The sequence below is a fragment of the Tenrec ecaudatus genome, chromosome 5 (assembly GCF_050624435.1).
Source record: "Tenrec ecaudatus isolate mTenEca1 chromosome 5, mTenEca1.hap1, whole genome shotgun sequence".
Lineage (NCBI taxonomy): Eukaryota > Metazoa > Chordata > Mammalia > Afrosoricida > Tenrecidae > Tenrec > Tenrec ecaudatus.
This window is the reverse complement of record NC_134534.1, coordinates 136,185,091-136,208,932: the sequence shown is the minus strand read 5'-3', so window position 1 is coordinate 136,208,932 and position 23,842 is coordinate 136,185,091. Positions and strand designations below refer to the sequence as shown.

The 23,842-nt window shown below is 40.8% G+C and overlaps 1 protein-coding gene and 2 pseudogenes across 2 annotated transcripts in view; 1 reads left to right on the top strand and 2 right to left on the bottom strand.

The window, feature by feature from the left end:
- SLC25A26 (solute carrier family 25 member 26) overlaps positions 1-23,842 on the top strand; it is a 167,899-nt gene that overhangs the window by 78,865 nt on the left and 65,192 nt on the right. The gene's annotated exons all lie outside the window — the stretch shown is intronic.
- LOC142448524 (MAP/microtubule affinity-regulating kinase 3 pseudogene) lies at positions 6,355-8,180 on the bottom strand (annotated as a pseudogene).
- On the bottom strand, positions 10,127-12,644 carry LOC142448523 (protein farnesyltransferase/geranylgeranyltransferase type-1 subunit alpha pseudogene; annotated as a pseudogene).

The following is a 23,842-nucleotide window of genomic DNA, read 5'->3' as shown; positions in this document are numbered from 1 at the left end:
CTCTTTAGAGCTCCATAAAAAGACGGTAAACCATGATGAGCATTTTTGCTTTTGGAATCTGTTCCAAGTCAGCCTTCATTTTCTGCCACTCCCTCACTTGCTTTTTGTCAACGCAAAATTCCCTACTTGCAATACTGTTATTGCTCTCCTCTGCTCTTGACACAACCTTCATTTTGAAAACAGCCTCATATGACTTGCGTTTTTGTTTTGGTTCAAGAGTATCCATTTCTAATAGGATGAAAAAACAAGCCTTTGAAAAAGAACTTTCATGGTAATGCGCCCCCACTCCCCACCCCCGCGACATGTTAGCCAGGAGGAGGGGGGTGGACTCCGTGCGGGAGGGAGATGCAGGATGTGAATTAGCACAGAGACCAGAGGGGAGAGACAGAGCGCAGCCACAGACACATCCTTACCAGTTCAGCTGCCAGCGTAAGTGAATCACTACGGTGCTTCTGCGAATTGGAGCTGTCCACGTCATAGGACGACTCTGATAGGTTAGATATGAGAAAACAAACATTCAAAGCCCTGCAGTGTCAGCGGGACTTTGAATGAACAGCAGAGAAAGGGCAATCACACATTAGATAACAGGCGCTAGTCCTGTTACCTGGGGGAGATGGGCAGCGAGGTATAACATCTCCCTGGGGTACCACTGACCTGTATATAAGCCGAACCCCAGCTTTTTAGCACATTTTTTTGTGCTGAAAAACTCGGCTTATACACGAGTATATACGGTAGTTTGATGAAACATATCTTTCGGTCTGATGCTGAGAGAGAAGGTACAAAATCCCAGCTGACGTCAAGTGGGGACTCCTGACTGTTTGGAGCACAGATGCTGAAGGGAAGCCGTCTGGGTTCACATCTTGATTCTAGTGCTCACTGGGTGTGTGACCTAAGCTAAGATTGGTTAAGGTGATCAGCTGACATAAGCAATTAGCTAATCCCATGTTTTTCAATTCTCAGTCTTTATCTATAAAAGGAGAGTAATAATAATATGTGGTAGTGTGGTGAGTTGTGCCTTGGCTGCTAACAGCTGCTCCAACGGAGAAAGATGAGGCTTTCTACTCTCACGAAGAGTTACAGTCTGGAAACTCACACAACGAGGTCAGCAATTCGAATCCACCAGCCATTCCATGGGAGAGAGCCGAAGCTTTCTGATCCTGTAAAGCAGGGTGTCAAACTCAGTGACAACACAGGCCATTTGGTGCACCAGGCAAGATTCACACGGGCCACATCACATTTACAATTTTGTTAAGTTTATATTTTGAAGTGAGGATTCAGGCATATGTATAGGATCATTAAAACACTATATAATTGCTTTTATTTAAACATTTATTTAATGTATTTATAAAACTAAAATTATTCTTTTTACCCGAAACTTGCCAGCACTTTTCTCCTACTAGTTTTCACTTACCTCTTATGTTGTGACCAGAAAATATAACAAAGTAACTAATGAAAAACACAAAATGTTGGACAGCTGACAAACGTGATGCACAGTCGTAATGGCTTCCCTCTAAAAATGTTAACTAGCGCTGCCGCTAGGTATGATTCATAACAGCACAACCCAGAGTGCTCCTTTAGCCTTTTTGCTATTGGGATCTGTGTGCATTACGTGACACTGAGAATGGCAGACATATTGCTTCCAAACGTCGCTGGAACTGAGTCAGCACGTTTAGACACGTCCACAGGCCCCAGGAAAGACACTGGGCCACGTGTAGACTCGTCTTCAGTAGTTAAAGGGCTAACAAGGGAATTGTATGTACAGTATTACCTCCCTCTCCCCTAAGCCCTATTTTCTTCATAATAATTTTTTCTATTTTCATTTTATTTGAGAACATCACGGGTCATAAGAAATTACCTCAGGAGCTGCATGCGGCCCATGGGTCGCCAGTTTGACACCCCTGCTGTAAAGGTTGCAACCTTGGAACTTCTAGGGGAGCTTTTCCTCTTTGAGCCGTGGGGAATCGACTCTCCCAGAAAGCATGTGTTTGTTAAGACGGTGTCTCCGAAGGAATAGTGAACTGTCCAAGTACATTTGGGCTGTTAGAGTAGAACTTACAACGTGCTGAAAAGGAGGTGAAAATAAATCTATTTGTAAGTCTAAGCCAGAGAAAATCTGAATAAGGGGGGCTCTGCCTTCTAAGTACACAGGAAGGTAGAGTTGGGGCGGGTCACATGGTGAATGTGGGAAGCGGGAAACGCGTCATAGCAGGAGTTCTCAGTCTGAGCCCCTTAGGGATCTGGGGCAAGATGATCCTTTGTTGGCTGGTCCTGTCCTGTGTCTGCCGGGGTGGCTAGAGCATCCCGGCCTCTCCCAGAAGATGCCTGTAGCACCTTCCTCCCGTCTTGTGATCATTGCAGATGGCCCGCGGGGGCCAGAATTGCTTGTGGTTGAGAACCACTGTTCTAGGGACATGGGGTACTCGGGGTTTTGAGTGGACATTTTTCATTATCGTGCCATTCCAGTGTTCCACACATCTATGTGATAGTAGGGGTTGTGCTCAAGTCAACATCGACTTCATTAATGCCACGTTTAATTTTGAATCCTTCTTATGGTTGCTGTAAGTGCTACTTGAATTATGGTACTTATTTTAGGGGGATTTTATTTTTATTTATTTGATTTTTAAAAAAATGTTTTATTAGGGGTTCATACAACTCTTAGCGCATCCATCCATACATCAATCGTGTAAAGCACATCTGTACATTCTTTGCCCTCATCATTTTCAAAGCATTTGCTCTCCACTTAAGCCCTTTGGATCAGGTCCTCTTTTCTTTCCCCTCCCTCCCGGTCTCCTCCTTCATGAGCCCTTGATAATTTATAAATTATTATTTTGTCATATCTTGCCCTGTCCGACATTTCCCTTCACCTCATTTCCTGTTGGCCATCCCCCAGGGAGGAGATCACATGTAGATCCTTGTAATCGGTTCCCTCTTTCCAACCCACTCTCCCTCTACCCTCCCAGTATCGCCACTCACACCCCTGGTCCTGAAGGTATCTTGCACCCTGGATTCCCTGTGCCTCCAGCTCCTATCTGTACCAGTGTGCATCCTCTGCTCTATCCAGACATGCAAGGTAGAATTCGGATCATTATAGTGGGTGGGGGTGCGGGAGGGGAGGAAGCATTTAGGAGCTAGAGGAAAGCTGTATTCTTCATCGGTGCTACATTGCACCCTGACTGACTCATCTCCTCCCTTTAGGGGGATTTTAATGAGGGCTTTCTACTCCTATAAAGTTCAGCCACAGAAACCGACATGGGCAGTTCGCCCTGTCCTGTTTGATCGCTGTGCGTTGGCATCGACTGCATGGCCGTGAGTTTCAATGGGGTAGCAGAGAGAGGAGGTGTGCTTTCTCTTCTCCCCTCCACAGTTAAGCCCAACTGCTAATGTCAGGAATAAAAGGCTTCCCGACAGACGTGCGGGGTCACCTTAAAGTGCTGGAGTAACTAGCTCCTCTCTGTTGCTCATTATCTCTCTCTGTGAACCGGGATAAGTCAGTCTACACTCTGTGTCTTGTCTAGAAAATGAGGTGCTTGGAACAGATACTCGTTAAGATACCATCTATGAAAATTTTAATCCATGAGTCATAAGATACTGCAAGATTTCTGAAATTTTGACAGTGTAATCGACATTGTTCTGGCTCGTCTCTCCTCCAGAGTCATGCATGCATTTTACCGGGTTACCCCCACCCACATTCTCACCCATTAAAGCAAGCAACTTCAAAACAGTTCTGTCAGTGTTACTCGTTGGGACAGATGATTGTGTTTTCTCTTTCTGCCTCCCAAATTCTCTCTAGTGGCTTAAAACAGCACATATTCACTGTCTTACAGTTGGGTAGAGCAGAAGTTATATAGAATTAAGTCATGTGACTGTTGCAGATTTCATGTCCTGTGATTGTGTGTCCGTGACCCTCCTTTCCTTGTTAATTCTTGGCAGGGACCACTCTCAGCTGCCATAAGCCCTTTCCTCGCCTGTACTTACTTCTCCAAGGCCAGGAGAGAATCAGGCACACTCGGACTCTCTTCCTTCAAGTGGGGCTAGTTTCTAAGGGAGCATCTGATTCAGCTAAAACTCCCCCTCCTCCCAGATTTCCTTCTTGAAAAACTAGCTTTACAATCAGCTGATGTGGGACAGTAATCCTCACCGCTCCATTTGTTCACCTCTGTTGTACAGTGAAACCCATGACAGAGTTGAACTCCCTCACATTCACAATCCTGCCCACCTCCCAACAGAAGGGCAAGTATATGGAGCAAGTGGGAATCTTGGGAATTCTACTTACCAGGACAATTTGCGACTAAAAAAGGTTTAAGAGCATACTTTAAAAAAATAATGTAAAAATCTTCAAACCATTCCCATTGACCTAATTTCGACTCAGAGCGACCCTTTAGGACAGCGTAGAACCACACGGAGGATTTTCAAAACTCTCTTTATTGGAGAGCAAGCTCATCTTTCTCCCCTGGAATGACGGATGGGTTTAAACGGCCAGTGTTTAACCAATGTTTACTCCAATGTGTAACCCATATGCCATCAGGGCTCCACCATTAATATCTAAGGTTAAAGCATGCCTGTTCTAGTCCGTTGTGTTCACATGTCTGTTTATCCTGTTAAGATAAAGCTACTTTACAGTTTTCCTTTTGCAGGAGGATTGGACGTAGGGTTCTTCCGAGTTTCCCGTAAGGTTCTTGGTGCTTCCCTTCATGTGCGCACTGCTGCACCCACGTGCTCGGTGGCAGCCCCTGACATGGAACACTGAGGCTTCCAAGAGCTCTTGAGGTGTTTTCAGGCATTCTTACTGCCCTAACACTTTAAACATTGCTTTTGGATCCTTCTGTCACCTTTTTCTTTGTCCATAGATTTCCAGTGGAAATCTGGAATAATTTGTTACTGGCTGCAGAAGTTTGCACTTCTCAGTATTTTGCAGAATCCAACAATTTACTAAGTGAGCTGTGATATAAATTGATGTTAGCATTAGTAAAATGATTTATACCATATCATAAACTGGGTGAAAAAGCCTGTGCAATATCATGAAGTTTTTACTCTATAACTGTAAGAAATTTGAAAGGTTGTTTTTAGTAAAAGGCCCCATTTTGTGGTTTTTATAACATTGTAGTTGCGGATGGGAGAATTCCGGGATGTTATAGGTAACCAACAATTTCCTATGAGCTAACATTTAAAAAATCATTTTATTAATGGCTCATACAACTCTTACCACAATTCCTACATACATCAATTGTGTAAAGCACATTTGTACATGCATTACCCTCATCATTCTTAAAACATTTGCTCTCCACTTAAGCCCCTGGCATCAGCTCATTTTCCCCTCCCTCCCTGCTCCCTGCTCTCTCATGACCCTTGATAATTTGTAAATTATTATTTTTTCATATCTTGCACTGTCCGACATCTCCCTTCACCCACTTTTCTGTTGTCCATCCCCTAGGGAGGAGGTTATATGTAGATCCTTGTAATCGGTTCTCCCTTTCCAACCTCCCCTCTCAGTATCGCCACTTGCACCACTGGTCCTGAAGGGATCATCTGCCCTGGATTTCCTGTGTTTCCAGTTCCTATCTGTACCAGTGCACATCCTCTGGTCTAGCCAGATTTGTAAGGTAGAATTGGGATCATGATAGTAGGCAGGGAGGGGAGGGAGGAAGCATTTAGGAACTAGAGGAAAGTTGTATGTTTTCTCATTGCTACACTGCACCCTTACTGGCTTGTCTCATCCTCAAGACCCTTCCATAAGGGGATGTCCAGTGGCCTACAGATGGGCTTTGGGTCTCCACTCCACACTCCCCCTCATTTACAATGATATGATTTTTTTGTTCTGATGATGCCTGATAACTGATCTCTTCGACACCTCGTGATCACACAAGCTGGTGTGCTTCTTCCATGTGAGCTTTGTTGCTTCTGAGCTAGATGTCTGCTTGTTTATCTTCAATCCTTTAAGACCCCAGACGTTATATCTTTTGATAGCCGGGTACCTTCAACTTTCTTCACCACATTTGCTAACGCATCTGCTTTGTCTTCAGCAATTGTGTCGGGAAGATTAACATCATCAAATGCCAGTTTAATAGAAGAAAGTATTCTTGCATTGAGTGAGTACTTGAGTGGAGGCCCAACGTCCATCAGCTACTTTAATACTATATCTATCTATCTATCTATCTATCTATCTATCTATCTATCTATCTGCACATAGATTTATTTCTCCATCCTTATATATAAATATATTTACATATGTACATGAAGGGCGCTGTTTTCTCTGTCTTTCTGAATGACCAAATGTCTCGAAGCTGTAGTTCTTTCACTACAATCATTCCGCCAGATGCTGTGTTACTCTCTAGGGGCAGTGCAGCTCTTCTGTGCTCAGGGATGTCTGCCTTGTTGGGATTGCTGGCATTGCTGAGCATGGGATTGGCTAGAGCGATCCCCTTTCCTCCAGCTGTATTGTCTCCCGTCTTCTTTGAGGTCACTACCTGCCTTGTTTGTATGACTCCTTTTAAAATATGCCACAACAGAAGGAGTGATTGGTCCAGCATTGTCACTTATACCGCCTCTGCTTCTGCCTTGAGGAGCTGCTTCCCTGCACCTCGTGGTGAGGAGATTGGCCAGTGCTGTTGTTGAGATCACTGCTTGGCTTAACCTTAGCAAGTGAGAGATTGCTGCTAGGACTGCAGTCACTAACATCCAGCTCTGAAGATTTTCTCCCCAACAACAAATATGTAGCCGTGATTTCATCATATTTCATTTTACTATGAGATTCTTGAATTTCTTCTTGTGAGTGTCCTATTCCTATCATATATATTCTCTTCTGGTCAAAGATGTTCTGGTTCGATGAATGGTTTCTGTTCATCCTCCTCCTGCCCTGTGTTGATCCACCTGTCTTTCGTGATTTGCTTAGAGTGCCTCGTTTAAATGGATTTAGCACCAGGAAACGTTTGAGGAGGTTTTCACAGTCGGTGGACATGTAGAAAGGGATTCTGTACTTCCCTCTCAGTACTCTCTCTTTCAGTTCCTTTAGGTTCTGCCATCAACAGGAAGCGAGCCGCTTACTAACCTGTAGAGAATGATGCCCGGCCTCAGCATGTCCATCTCAGGCCCATCCTCTTTGTTGCCCTGGAGGAGCTCTGGGGTCGCATATGGAGGACAGCACCGAAGGTGTCCAGTTTACTGCCAACAGTGAATTCATTGCTAAAACCAAAATGTGCTATTTTAATGTTCATATCAGCATCTAACAATAGATTTTCAACCTTGAGGTCTCTGTGGACGATGCGCTTCTAGGGGCAGTACTGCACCGCAGAAATGATCTGTCAAAATTTCCCTCTTGCTTCTTTCTCCTTCATTCTAACATGTATGTGCAAACAGGTAATCACACATCTCATCTCTACTCACTTACTCCATGACTAGGTAGAGAGTTTTTTCCATCTCAGTGACTTCAAATAACTTCACTGTAAACCATTTGTTGTTAAGTTGATTCCCACTGTGTCTCAGTCCTTTGTGTCAGGGCAGAACTTTGTTCCCCAGGTTTTTCAATAGATGGTCACCAGAGTCTTTCTTCTGAGGGGCATCTGGTGGGTGGAGTGGAGCTCAGAACCCTGGTTAGCAGAGGTCTGTATGAAAGCTTTTTGCCTCCTGTGGTTCCAAGTCAGAAAGACTAGCTTCTATTCATGATCCTCAAAATGTCTTCATGATTTCCTGTATTTGGATGGTTTAAAATCTTCATTCTTCTTCCTTCTCTGAAGAGCTTTTATAGACTTGTTGGATTCAACGGAGACCTCTCTGCCTGTAAAGGGTAAGTTTTCCAACTTCACTTTTGCAAAATTGCCCTGGCCGATTGTTTTCAGCAGTCTGTAGTTTCTGATGTGAGGTTGCTCTTGTGCACAAGACGCTGTGGAATTCGGACAGCGTGCACCAGGGCTCCTGGCTTCGGTGTGTGGTTCTCTGTGTCGTGCTGCTTAACTGTGAGCGGCTGGGGCCACGTGTACCGCTAGCACTTAGGGGGGTGCACCGCCGGGAAGGTGGGGAACTGCCCAATCGGCCCTGGGGAGCCGGCGGCAGAGCCCTGAGAAAGCTGGCAGCGTGCTGGCGTTTTGAGGCCGGGCCATGCCCAGGCGGATCCCGGGGCCGCTGCAGGCCACCCTCCTCCCCACCGATGCTTGTGCCGCCGCGGGGCCCAGCTCCAGGGCCGTCATGCAGCGCCAGAGCATGGAGGGGGGCCGCGGAGTAGAGGTGTCCTCCACCCCCGCGGCAGCTGCCCACACCTCGAGCTCTGTGGGCTGGAGACAGCTGCTGGGATGTGGATCAGGGCTGGATTATCTTTATAGATCGCTCTCCAGGAACATGGAACATTCTTCCATTTCTATAGCTATCTTTTGGTTTCTTGTAGTTTTCTTTGTTCAAGTCTTTTTTCAGTTTTATTCCTAAGTAGTTGACGGCTATTGAAAATATTTTCTTGATTTCCTTTTCAGAACTCACTGTTCATATATAGGGTTCTGATTGGTTTTTAAAATAATTTTCTTATACTCATGCACACTACTCAATCTTTCAGTTAGTTCCAACAATTTTCTTTAAAATCTTCAAGATTTTGTACATATAAAATCATATCATTTGCAACTAGACCGTTTTACTATCGCTGTGCCAATTGGACGTCTTTCTGTTGCCTAGTAACTCTGGATGAAGCTTGTTTGCACAATGTTGGAACAAGAGTGGTGTTTTAGCATCCTTGTTCCTACTCAAGAGAAATACTTTCTCTTCCTCTTCATGGAGCACTAATTTTGCATCTATATACCCTTTATCATAGTGAAAGATTTTCTGTATGTTCCTATTTTGTGCAGCGTTTTGATCAGAAGTGGGTTTTGTCCAGTGCCTTTTCGATATGATGACTGATTTATGTCGATATGATGACTGATTACTTTATATAGTGGTCTACGTCGATTGTTTTGTTAACATTGAACCATCCTTGCATATCTTTTATGAATCCCACTTGGTCACGATGTTTGTTATCTATAACTATCAGAAGTTTTGCATCTACGTCCATTGGGACGTTGGCGTAGAATTTTCTATTTTGGTAATGTCGTTTCCCGGTTTTACTATCGAGGTTAAGCTCCCTTCATAAATGAATCTCAGCATTTTACATCCTTTTCCATCTTCTGCAGTAATTTGAGTAGAATAGGTGTCAAGTCTACTCTGAATACTTTGGAGAATTCCCAGTGAAGCTACCTGGTCTGAGGAATTGCCTTCAGTCCAATCTTTTGCTGTGTCCCATGTGTTTTGTTGGGAGATTTTTTAATGACTTGATCAATTCTTTTGTTATGTGTTTATTGGGGTTTTCTTTTTCTTTCTTTACTTTTAGTTGCAGCTATATTTTTATTACAAAACCATTCTTTTAGCATTAGTTGGTTACGGTGATAACAAGATACCATCTGTGTGGCACAGTAGCTGTCATGTAACAATTGGAGCCCTGCTCACTGTGCCCACATCCGGGTCACGGCCTCTTACACATCACACAAAACTTACCTGTAACCATTATTATTGCAAACCCTGACTTACATACCATTAGATGTTTCGGGAGGAGGTGATGCTAAGGGATTAGACTGAATGTTGATAAGACTACACGTCTCTTTATGGGGCCCCCAATTCATCCCCAATTTACTCTGCTTTAACCTCCCTGGCGGTCCAATTGTGTCAGTAATTTTGTACCCAAAGTGGTACATTGGTTTGCATAAAATTTGGTGTTTTATATTGTAGGCCTGTAATTCTTAAGAAATTACTCAGTTTAATCTCTCTAGTAGACGTTCCAGGTATCATACACTTTAATCCACAGTTAACATTTACCCTGAGCCACACTCGGGATTACTGCCACGAGGTTCAGAAAACCCCACTTATTCAGAGCTAGTGTGAAGAGCAGCAGCCCTCAAGGACCATTGTGTCGAGTGCTTGTTAAAAAGCAGTGCTTGTGCAGGGCATGTTTTACTGTGCAAAGGGAATGCATAACAGTATGCTTTTCTGTTCCCAGCACAAGCAAAGGGAATGGTTGCTCCAGTGTCTTACTCCTCAATGGAGTCCCTTAAAAAAAGGAAGGCATCCCATCGAGTCCTTCAGGGTGGTGGTACTGTTGTCCATTGACTGCCCACTCCACTCACTGCTTGCTTTGAAAGGAGCTTCTGATATATTTCCAATATTCCTTTCTTAGCGTGTCCTTTCCCTTTAGGGTTTCACAGAGCTCTAATGCTGTATTAAGAATGCCCTCCTTTTGGTCACATTGGTTTTCTAGTATGTTTGTATAGATCTCCACAAGAAAGGCTATTAGGTAGGGAGAACTGTGACTTGATTCTAAATCAAGTATTCGATTAATCAAATTGGGATATTTGGAAAGGCCATTGTCCTGTAAATTGCTTTTCAAATAGTTGCATGCACATACATTATGGGGTACTAGTTTGATCGTTTCCAGAGTATATTGAACTTCTCTGTCCAATACAACAGGATCATTGAAGCCAGTAGTGTTAGAAATTACAAAATAGCTTTGGTTCCAGAAAGAGATGTTTCTCACATCTTCGTTGAGAAGTTGGTCTACATATTGCAGTCCATCATCTCAAAGCCTATATTCCCTCATAACACATTGCCAAGCTGCTAGGTGTGATCATTCTTTGCATCTAGTTCAGATCATCACCAATAAACTCAAGTTCCTAAATCGGATCTTTCAGTCATTCCACTGAACTCATCTGTGATGCCTCACTTGGTAGTTTTTAAACTGCCCCTTGATTATCGCAGTGATAATAGACACGCTCTTTAAGGAGATCCTTTGGAAATGACTTTAACAGAATTCCCCGAAAATGCTACCTTATTTAATTGACTGCATTTAACTCAATAACATCCGGGTTAGTTTAAAAGCCCATTTACTTCTTTCATCCTGTTGCATAACAGCACAGAAATAACCATAAACATCCCTGATTTTTACTCTATAAATAATCTGGACCACAGGATTGGGGCCATCGTTCTGTGGCACTGGAGCTCTCTCAGCTCACTCTGCTGTGTCTCTATAGGGGACATATTTGGGCGAGTTCACACTCAGAAGCCTGTGTGGTACATTGGAGAGAGAGGGCCGTCTTGCTTCTCCAGCTTCAGCAGCCACCTCTGCTCCCTGCTGTTGCGGTGGCTGCCCTGGCAGAGCAGACGCGCTCTCCAGCACAGCCTCCCTTACCTGTTTGATAGCCACCGCCTCTTCTGACTCTTCCGTGAACGTGATGGCAAAGGCCCGTTATTAAGGTGTTCTCCCTCAGTTTGTGTTAGGTGGCGGTGTGTTTTAGAAATTTGTCCATTTATTCTGGGTTTTATTGTTTGTTAGAGTGCAGTCCTTTATAGGATTGTGTTATTATCTTTTTTATTTGGGGTTGGCTCTGTTATAATGTCCATTTTCCTTCTTCTGAAATTTGCCTCATATCCTTTTCCTTTACATTTGCCAATAATTTGTCAATTTTGTTGAGCCTTTCAAAGAACCAACTTCTGGTCTTACTGGTTCTTTTGGTTGTTTCTCTGTTTTCTATTCATTTATTTCTGCTCTATTGTTTATTACTTCTTCTAATGGTTGCAGGTTAATTTTACTGCTCTTGTTCTAATTGTTGCAGGTGTTAGGTAATGGTGATGACTTTGGTTCTGCTTTGTTTTGTATGTTTATCAATCTAAATTGCCCTCTGAATGCTCACTTGTGGTGTCCTAACTATTTTGGTGTGTTGTTTTTATCCTGATTTGTTTCCAGCAATTTTTAAACTTAATTCTTTAATCACCTAATAGTTTTTAAGCAAGATGTTCAGCTTTCATCTATTCCACTCCCTCCCACCCCGATCTTCCTGTCATCAATTTCTGTTTTAAAGCACTGTGATCTGAGAAGATGGTTTGTAATATCTTGACATTTTTAAGATTATTAAGGCTTGCTTTAAGGCCTAACATACGAGGGGAACCCAAAAAACATCAGGAAAAAAGCTCTGCCGGGCGGAGCTTTCCTAAAATGTATTTTCTCTGTTAGGCAACATGAGCTTGTTCTGCAAAAAAAAAAGGCAACTTGCTCTGAGTTAGTGAACCCACTGGCATCACCTAGGAAGGTTCTCTCTGATCACAGTGGTTTGTTTGTTTGTTTGTTTTTTCATAAAAGCAGTTTTGCTCGAACCACATTTTTTTGTGGTGGCCAATTTAAAACAACAGTGTGGGACTGAAATTTTGTTTCCTGCGGAGGAAAAATACTGCAGGATATTGAACACAGCTTACAGGGACAGCGCTATGGGGAAAACTCAAGTGTCTGAGTGGTTTTCTTGTGTCATAAAAGGTGAAATGTTGACTGATGACAAGCCTCATTCTGGATGTCTGTCAAATCCTGAAAGGATGAAAATGTTGACAAAAATTCATACACTTGTGCTCGAAGACCAACAACAACCACTGAGAGATGAGGAAGTTATCTGAATTATCTTGGAGTTTGATTCAGTGAATTTTAAGGGAAGATTTGGGAATGAGAAGGGTTGCCTTGGGTTCTAACTTAAACCAGTAAAAAGGGTGTTGACTGGAAACATATCATACTTTGAAAGAACAGCTCCAAAGTTGCCCACACTTTTCCCCACCATCATTACTGGTGACGACACATGGTGATATTCTGTCACCTCCATCATCACCTCGCTCCAAAAAAAGCTCATCAAGTGAAATCACAGATTAAGATGATGCTCATTTGTTTTTGATGTGAGGGGGAATAAGTACCTTTGTAGTTTGTTCCACCAGGTCAGACTGTTAAACAAGCTTTCTGTTGACAGGTTCTGAAAGATTGCGTAACAGTATACAACAAAAAAGGCTTGATTTGTGGCAGATGGCACTGGTTTTGTCATCACAGCCTGTACCTGCTCACACAGCCATCTCATTGTGTCAGGTTTTTGCTAAAAACAGCATGTCTCTTTTGTCCCATGCACTGTACTGACCTTACCTCACTCCACACAACTTCTTTTTGTTTGCACGAATGAAGAGGTACATGAAAGGACAGCGATTTGCTGACACAGAAGAGGTGACGCAAAAAACAAAGCAGGTGCTGTCGGCCATCTAGGCAGATGCGTTTGCAAAATGTTTCCAAGAATGGCATCACAGATTTGACAAATTTATTAAGTGTAATGGAGAGTACTTTGAAGGTGATAAGGTTGTTTTATAAAAAAAATAAATACGTAGCTTTGAAAAAAATTCCAGTGTTTTTGGGGTACCTCATCTTATGGTCTGTTCTTTAGAATGTTCCAGGAACGTTGGTAAAGAATATTGTACTGTTGTATATTGTACCGTTGTATGGTGGAGTATTCTGTATTTGACTAATAGATCACATTGATAGCGAATGTAGCGTAGTTCTTCTGTATCTTTATTCTGTTTCTTTCTATTTTTTACCTCCTTCCTCAAGAGTGATATATATTGAAATCACCCACTATTACCATACAATTTTCTATTTCTCTTTAACATAATATTCTGAAGGTCTTTTATGAGTTGCATAGATACGCATTGTGTTTTCTTGTTCAGCATCATGTAATGCCTTTCTTTCTTGGTGGATTTTATGTTGAATTCCGTTTTATCAGAGACTAATATTGCTGCTCGTACTCCTTTTAATTGCCATTGGCTTAGTTTTTTCCTTCCGTCTTTTGTTTTTTAATTTAAAGGGTTGTTTCTAGTAAGCGACATGTTGAATGAGGACTGTTCTTACCCATTCTACTACTCCTTGCTTCTTGACTGTATCATGTAGTTATTTTACATTCAGTGTCATGATTGATATGAATGTTTTATTTTTCTGTGTGTTTCTTGGTAGTTGTGTTAGTTTATTTGTTGCCCATACTTTTTATATTTTTGGGGTAAGCTTGATCTTGTTTTTATAAATTCCTTTAATTTCTCTTCATCAGGAAATGCTTGTATTTCTTTTTCATGTTTGAGGGACAATTTTTTTAGATATAAGAATCTTGGTGGCATTTTTCCCCCCTTAAGAGTTTTATATATAGCATCCCATTGATTTCTTGCCTGCATGACTTCTGCCGCGAATTAGAGTTTAGTTCCCCTTTGTGTATAACTCCATTTTTCTTGACCTGTTTTCATGTCTTTCCTTGTCGTTGATTTTGGAAAGTTTGGCTATGATATATTGGTGATTTTCTCTCGTAGTATTTCCTGTTTGGCGTTCTTCTAGCTTCTTGAATGATTATCTTTTCCTCTTCTGTGATGACAGGAAAGTTTTCTTCCAATGGTGATTATAAGATCTTCTCTACCCCCCTCTCCCTCTCACTTCTTTCTTTCTTTCCTTTATTGAATACTTACCACATACATGGTATTTCTGTTGATTGTGCCCCACATGATACTTAGACTTTCATCAGAGCTTTTGTTCTGTTTTTGGAATGTTTTCATAGGTTGGAATCCAGAGATTTGTCTTTAATATCAGTAATTCCATCTTCTATAGCATCATCTGCTTTGCTCTTTCAAATAATTTTATTTTCGTTAAAACTTCTTTTAATTTTCAAAGCATTTTATTTCTAATAGCTTAGTATTACTCTTCTGTACTTTGTTGTTTTTGTATGGTTTCTAATTTTTTGTTTATTTTGGCAGGTTGTTCTTGTAATGTTTTCCTTGAGTTTATCTACAGTTTTTTCTAGTTCAGTAAGATTAAGTAGAATTGTGCAATTGCTGCCACAGTTTCCAGACATTCTTCTTCTACTTGACTGAACTATGGAATGATATGATATATTTACTAAATCCAAGTAAATAAATTAATATATAGATTAACAAACATATACATATGTATATATTGTCAAAATTTGGAATTGACCAGGAAACTTTAGATTGCTATTAAATATGATTTTAAATTTTTAAAAATGATCAATTACATAACTTCACTAAAGTACACTCAGGGCTGCAATGTCCAGACAATGACTTTTCAACAAGGCTTTATTCTCAAAATCCCAGATTTATATGTCCCCTTTGGGGTTCTCTAATCATTTCTATAAACCTTTCATATGAGAAAAAGTAATTTTAAAATCACTGATTTGTCTGCAGTAAGAATTTATTTTCTGCTTCAGTTTGGACTTGTGTGGTAGAATGGGTCTTTATGCAGCTGTTTGAAAGCTTGATAGTATAGTATTTCATTATGTTTTGAATTATTATATTGATTGCAGGTCCCTGAATACTTTCCAAAGAGAAAATAAAGAGCAGTTGCCCCCATCCCAAAAAATAATAATAAAGTTTTTTTTATATAACTTTCTTCATCTTTCCCTGAATATGTTGGGCAAAAGAGCCCAAAGCAAACTCCTTTGCATCAAATGAATTCTAACTCATAGCCACCCGGTAGGACAGAGTAGAACTGCCCCTGTGGGTCTCTGAGCCTGCATAGCTTTATGGGAGTAGAATCCCTTTCTTCTCCACATTGGTAACCTTACAACTCGCAGCCCAATGTGTAACCCACTGCATCTCGAAGCTAACTTTCATATGTTGCAAGGACCTAAGAATCATTCTTTTGAATTATTTTTATGGGGTAGTTCCAGAAAAGTCTCATGGCTCTGGATGTTGATTTTTTCTTTTATTTTTTTTGCACCATTTTGACTTATTTCTTTATATGAACAGAAATTTTGCTGTCTGTGAAAGCTCATGATGTTCTTGTTTATGTTTATGTGATGATCAGGTGGTATTAGAGTGAACGATGTTCCCTGCCTACTAGAAATGGTGCAGGAGTGGCTACTTATGTGGGGACAGTTGTCTTCTTTCTCATTTTCAGGTACTGGCGTTTGCTCTGTCTTGTGGGTGGAGGTATTCAGCTTGTAGCCTACTAACATAATTTGCTTGTCTGCTTGATCTCACTTCGTCGATTCTGCCTTTATTTTGTCAGCTTGTTTTTGGCTCACTTATCTATCTTTTCTCCAGAGGTTCTAGATTTCTTTATATCTGTTCTCTCACTTCTTTCTTATAGAGGGTTGTGCAGCACATCTGTCTACGTTGCCATTTTCCCAGAAATCTCAGTGAGCTTATAATTTTAAGGTAGGAAATTAGAAGTCAGCATCACTGAAATCAGCTTAGATCTAGTAGAATTAAAGTTCGAAAAGTCAGAAAGTGTAACAGATGCCCTTGTTTGTTACAAATTCCTATATTAACTTCATGCTCTTGAGTAGATTCCAACTCATAGCGACTCACTAGGACAGAGCGAAACTACCCCCTTTAGATTTCAGAGGCTGTAAATCTGTGACAGAGTCTCAGCTTTCTCTTACAGGGCTGCTCATGGATTCGAATGGTTGGCAGCTCAATGTGTAATTCCTTGAATTCCTCTATGCCAGAGATTAATTATGTAATTTGGGCCTAGTGTAACTTTATAAAATCACATTTAAAATACAGACTGTTTGAGGGGTTGCCAATAGCGAAGAAAACAGAATAATCTGAAAATTCATATTATGGAAGGAATTTAAAATTGTGGAAAAAAAGTAAATGCTGACATCCTGCTGGTCTCTTAGCAAAGTTTTTTTAAATGTGTTTTCATTAGGAAATTAATTTCTCGTGTTATTTTGGAAAAAGTAGCTTAGACAACTTCTCTTTGAGACCGACTCTGTTTATTGAACCCTATTGGGTAACTGTTTGGTCTCTTATTACTGGTAAACTGGGTCCTGAGGTTATTCTGCTTCCCACAGCTGGTTTGACCAAATTTGGCTAAAACCACTGTCCACTGCCCCATGAGTGGTTTTCTTTGTGATGGTGTTGATTACTGTGGACAAAATAGGGGCAGTATGGTATTTCTACAATTTAAGTTCTCAGCTATATTGATATTAAAGTACTGATGATAGCAATTTAATCTCAAGATGGCTTTTTTTTCTTTTTTTGATTTTTTCAAGATGGCTTTTAGAACAGATATTTGAGGTTAAATAACCTGGACAATTATAAATTTAAGATAATTTTTTATGAAAGCTTTCAGTTTTTTCTTTATAAGTCTCAAGTCAATAATTTAAAAACATATTCTAGATTTTAATATTTTGAAAATCAAAATGAAATGTATTAGTCCATTTAATTCATTTATTTGTTTTCTAACAGTGATCATTCTTATCCCAGTAGTTTTGTTGTTTGATGTGCTTATAGCCCATCTTTAAAATCATTATTGTATTGAAAATAATATTGGGGTGCCAAATGGGGACTTACTACATAATTAGTGCCAACTTCTCTAACTACACGAAACTCAGATTCTTCAAAGGGGCCATGCACACATACTTACACCAGTGTTTCTGAAAGGGGGAAAGTCAGCACCACCTGGGAATTTGATGTACATGAAGATTCTCAGACCCTTCTGGAATTAAAGAAGGGTCCCTGGAGCTGCATCCGTCAAGTGCTCCTGTGGAACAGAACTGTGGTTTGGATCTACCAGTATCTCTGTGGGATAAAGACTGTGCCATCTGGCCAGATAGAGATTACAGTTATAAAAACCCTATGGAGCAGTTCTAGTATGCCCGATAGGTTTGCTGTGAGTCAGAATTGACTTGACAGTATCCACCACTAGGGGAACTTGACTCAAAAGTCTAAATATTGGGCCCAGAATATGTTATTACAAGCTAAAATTTATGCCATTCCCTCCAATGTGAACCCTTGGTCCGACATAGTACAGCAAATCGGGGGGGGTGGGGGGAGAGTGAGAGGAGGCGTCCCTGCCCAATCCCAGGCACTCCTAAGCATCTCCTTCTCTGAGGTCCTAGAGTTCAGTCTTCCAGTGTGCTAAGTTGGCTGGATAGTCTTTTCAGTTTGCGTGCTCTCTTGGTGAAAGAATTTTCGTTATTCTGAATGCTTATGAACCATAATTTGGCTAACATATTCCAAAGTAACTCTGGTAGCACAACAGTGAAGTGCTGAGCCCACTTACTGGATTCATGAGAAAAAGATCTAGTGATCTGCCTTCGTAAAGATTACAGCCTGTAAAGCTCAGTGGGGAAATTTCACTGTCACGTAGGAACGCTGTGAGTCAAAAATTGCGCTGACAACACCTAACAACAAGTTGAACAGATTGTAGACATCTCATAAATGTTTATTTTAAAAGTGCACTCAGAATAGAGTGTAAGTAATTAAAGGAAGGAACAGTGGAAGGAAGCAGGTTATCTGACTTGTGAGGAGGTAGTTGTGACTGTGGCACAAAGAGTTTACATCAAGTACGTGTACGTTTAATATATATGTATGTTTATGTAGATATACACATATTTTCCTCTCGTGTAACTTGTACATTCTTGTTAATTAGCTTCTTGTCCACTTATTTCTTTGAATGGTATTTTAACAGTGATATTTAGAATAAAGATTATCAAGAGGAACTTGCTATAAAATACTTAAAAGTTATTTGAAATGAACTATGAAGATCGTTGTTGGGGAGGGGCTTCTACCTTGATTCTATTTTTCTACCGTTAGGATGTAGCAAAATGCCTTTCAAAGAAAAAGCTCTTTGTTTAATTTATTAGCTTAATATATGCATTGGAATTGACCAAAAAAAAAAAAAGACAAACATTGCATTGCTTTTCAATTTATAGAATAAAATTTCAAATGAGGCCAGTGGTTGCCAGTTTCAGTCTCATTTCAGCTACACTGGAGTTTTCTCATTAAGGCAAACGTTATTTCAACCATGGGCACACTTTTTAGCTTAGGCTTCATAAAGCCTCCCAACTGAGGTTGCATTGGAATTGAGTGTCTTGCCGTTAATGGATGTCTAGGTCTGTATTTGTTTCCCACAATTTTCTGCATGTTTGTCTTAAATGAGCCATAAAATGATTCACTGCCATCATGTGGTTTTCTCTTTTTTTTTTTTTTTTAACAATTTATTGGGGCTCATACAATTCTTTTCACAGTTCATATATATACATACATCAATTGTATAAAGCACATCTGTACAGTCTTTGCCCATGTGGTTTTAATAACAAATAAGAATGGACAAAATGAATGAATTAGAATTTGAAGTTGTATGCATATGCTATGACTTTAATTTCTATACAATTTATAGCTCCACACTCAATATGAGAAACTTTATCATTACTGTATGGAATATTTCATCCTAGGAATCAGGTATTTGTAGTATCAGTTGATGGAATATCACACATTTGTAGATAAACAATCCTTTGTAAGTTTCTCAGTGTATTTTTAGACTGTTTTTATGATTACATTGGAATAAATTTCTCCTAGAATTATTCTTTAACTTTCTTTTTCTTTTGGCTTATATTGCATAACAGTGGCAATTTCAAAATTAAATATATTATAAAATTCACTTCTTTACAAACATTTCCATTGAAAATGAGTTTCTGAAGTAGGAATTTACTATAGTAGCTGCTGTGAATTTTAGGATTAGGCATAAATGGGGAACCTTCTCTCTCTGTTTTATGAAAAAGTCCATTCTTTTTTTTTTAACAATTTATTGGGGCTCATACAATTCTTATCACAGTTCATACATATACATACATCAATTGTATAAGGCACATCTGTACAGTCTTTGCCCTAATCATTTTTTTCTCCTCTTTTCTTTAAAAGTCCATTCTTTCAGATGGTTCCTTGGTGGTGGGGACAGGGGTAGATGGGTGAGGATGGGAGAGGTGAAATTTCATTGGAATGAAGTATCATAATATCATAGTTTCTGAATGGTTTTACAGTATTATAATATTTTAGTCTAATAAAAATGAACTATGGCGGAAATACTGTTTTTAGTTGTTGAAGTTCAATTACAAGCCCAATGTTGTCTCTTGCCTTATATTTTGTGTCAGCTTTTAAAAAACCATTTTTAGGACTAATAATTTGTACATCATGATTTATCCTCTCTCAAAGCAATTATTCCTTTTAAATTAGATGTACTTAGAAGTATAATTTATTTCACAAACTATCTCTTTTAAATGTACCCTTCAATGTATTTTGACACATTCATACAAACTTATAGCTCCATTGCCCCACATAGTAAATAGAGATAAAGAACAGGGCCAGCAAACTCTTAAAGGATTGGTGAGTAAATTATTTAAACTTTGTAGGCCATGTGGAATTGTGTAACAATTATGTAACTGCACTTTAGTGTAAGAGTGGTCATAGACAGTGTATAAACAAGTGGCCACCACTGTGTTCCAGTAAGAAGCTATTTATTAAAACAGGTCAGTTTGCCATTCTGTAACAGAACATGTTCATTACCACCTAAATAGTTTTCTTTTGCCGCTTTAAAGTCAAATATGTTCCAGCCTAGCTCCAGCTTCAGGCTATTGCTATCTGGCACTATAGTTGTGCATGTTTGTTCTAGAGGATGTCAACTAAATGAAACCATAAACTATGTGTTTAGTGTCTTGCTCAGAAACCCTGGTGGCACAGTGGTTAAGCTGCTCACTAAAAGGTCGACAGTTTGAACCTGCTAGACACTAGGTTTAGTGTCTTCCTTTTTCTGCTCAGCATCATGTTTTAAGTGTTTCCGTGGCACATATCTTAAGAGTATGTTTAAGTTTTTAAACTGTGGAGAGGTTTCTGAGAAGTTGGCGCTGAAGGAGAATATGCTACTTAGATCTCTCTTCATGTGAATCAGAGAACAATTGGTAAGGGACCCCAGTAGGGAAACCTAGACACTGGGCCTAGACCCGTGGCGCTGTGGGATTCAGTTCAGACTCCCCATTCTAATTCCTGGGCCTGGAGGACATAGTTGAACTCAGCTAAGGTCTCCCTTTTCCCCTACCATTGAAATCCCTTCTAGCACTGACTAAAGGCTCACCCACCTACTAAAGCAGGCAAACTCAGGGAACTTAGAATTTGGGCTCAGATCAGGGCACTGCAGGGGCAATTTAGACTTCCCACCCAGATTCTTGCCTATGGGGACAACAGCACAACCATGCTGATTTCCTCTTTTCCCCAGCTTGACCAGTACCTCCCTCGCTGTTTATGATAAGACTGGATTTACTTCTCTGGACAAGTGCCTGCACACATTCTGCACCCCGGTCCCTTGAGTAGCCCCACCCCACCCCAGTCCCAAGAGGCCCATGAGCACTGGCCTGTTATCGGCCTGCTCAGCACCAACTTTGCTGCTTGTGATCGTCCCACCTGCACAGCCTGAGAGAGAGAGACCCAGATTGCCCTCCAAATATATAACTCTGACTGTTTAGAGAGAGAGTCAACCCCAGTGAGATTGAGACACAGCTCGAATCCACAGCGCAACACAACAGGCTCCAGATAGTCCTTGCTATCATTCTTTTTTTTTTTTTTAGAATTCAATAGTTTAATCATATCAAGAGGAGTTTTATAATCATTAACCCATCCCAATCAATTTTAGAATATTTTCTTTTTTCTTTTTGTTTTTTCTTCATTTTTAACAATTTATTGGGGCTCATACAATTCTTATCACAGTTCATACATATACATACATCAATTGTATAAAGCACATCTGTACAGTCTTTGCCCTAATCATTTTTTTCTCCTCTTTTCTTCTTTTACATTTTATTAGGGACTCATACAACTCTTACCACAATCCATACATATACATACATCAATTGTATAAAGCACATCCATACATTCCCTGCCCCAATCATTCTCAAGGCATTTGCTCTCCACTTAAGCCCCTCGCATCAGGTCCTCTTTTTTTTTTTCCCTCCCTCCCCTTTCCCCCCTCCCTCATGTGCCCTTGGTAATTTATACATCGTTATTTTGTCATATCTTGCCCTATCCGGAGTCTCCCTTCCCCCCTTCTCTGCTGTCCCTCTCCCAGGGAAGAGGTCACATGTGGATCCTTGTAATCATTTCCCCCTTTCCAACCCACTCACCCTCCACTCTCCCAGCATCGTCCCTCACACCCTTGGTCCTGAAGGTATCATCCACCCTGGATTCCCTGTACCTCCAGCCCTCATATGTACCAGTGTACAGCCTCTGTCCTATCCAGCCCTGCAAGCTAGAATTCGGATCATGGTAGTTGGGGGGAGGAAGCATCCAGGATCTGGGGGAAAGCTGTGTTCTTCATCGGTACTACCTCGCACCCTAATTAACCCATCTCCTCTCCTAAACCCCTCTATGAGGGGATCTCCATTGGCCGACACTTGGGCCTTGGGTCTCCACTCTGCACTTCCCCCTTCATTTAATATGGTATATATATACATGTATACATATACACATATATACACCTACATACACACACTTATATCGTTGGGTTTTTTTTGCATGATGCCTTATACCTGGTCCCTTGGCACCTCGTGATCGCACTGGCCGGTGTGCTTCTTCCATGTGGGCTTTTTTGCTTCTGAGCTCCTTACTATCATTCTTACTAGTCCCTGAGAAAGAAAACACATGTACTCCTAGACTCCTGGGAAAATGGCACCGAGTTCCACCAAAATTCCATACAGAAAATAACCACACTATCAACTACTAAAAGAAAGCAAGAGAAACAAAACACAGTGTCTAAGAAGGGCCTGAACCTAGTGACATACATAGAAGAAGTAGATTTTGAATTGCCACAGAAAGAAATTTTCAGAATGCTGCTTAGAGACATGCAGGATATGAGGGAATCAATACAGAAAAAGGATTAAATAATAGGATAGAGTCCACTTACCAAAGGGAAATACAAGTTAAGAGATGAGTCAGCTAAAGTGAAGAAAAGGGTAAAAGACCTTAGCAGCAGAATGGAAGAGGTGGAGAATCACACCAGCAACTTTAAAGATAACCAAGTAGAATTTATCAAACAACAAGATAAGCAAAGAAGCTGAAGAAAACCTGAGAAAAATGAACGATGCTATGAAGAGGAACAATATTCGAATAATTGGGATACAAGAATAAGACATCATGAAATAATCAATAACCAAACAGCAAGGGGATTCTTGGAAGAAATATTTCCCAATTTAATGATGGAGAATCACTGGTGACTTAAAGGCTTGAAAGCAAACAAGCGGCCATCTAGCCCCGAAGCAGCCAAGCCCACATGGAAGCAGCACACCAACATAGGTGATCGTGAAGGGCAGAGGAGACCAGGTCTCCAACAACAAAGGTGGGGTGGTGGTGAGAATCACATCACCGTGAAAGAGGGGGAGTACATGATGGGGACCCAATGCCCATCTGTAGACAGCTGGACATCCCGTCCAGAGGGGTAGTGGAGAGGAGATGAGTCACTCAGGGTTCAGTGTAGCAACAATGAAACTAAAAACCTTCCTCTGGTTCCTGAACGCTTCCTCCCCTCCCGATCATCATGACCCCAATTCTACCTTGCGGACCTGTTTATACCAGAAGGTGTACAGCGGTGCAGTAGTGATCTGGAAACACAGGGAATCTAGGACAGATGAACCCCTCAACACCAGTGGTGGGAGTGGTGACACCAGGAGGGAAGGGGGTGTAGAAAGGGAGAACCGATCTCGGAGATCTATGTGTAACCTCCTCTCTGGGAGATGGGCCATGGGGAGGCGGGTGAGGGGAGACGCCGGGGAGTGTAAGATAAGATATAATAATTATTTATAAACTATCAAGGGACCAGGGGTGGGATCGGGGAGGGAGGGGGACAGGGGAAAAAAAGGGAAACCGAGCTGATTCTAGGAACCCAAGTGGAAGCTGAATTATGAGAATGACGAGCGTAATGAATATATAAGGGTGCTTTGCTCAATTGTTGTATGTACAGATTGTGATAAGAGCCGTATGAGCCCCAATAAAAAGATTTTTTAAAATGATGGAGAATCAGACAAGCATTCAGGAAGCAGAGAGGACACCAATTAGACTTAACCCCAAAAAGAACACACAAAGGTATATAGTAGTCAAATTAACTTTGAGGAAAAGGGGAAAATGATAAGAACAGGCAGAGAAAAAAATGCAGTCATGGATAAGGGTAATCAGATAAGAATATATTCAGATATATCAGCACAATCCATGAAGAAGAGAT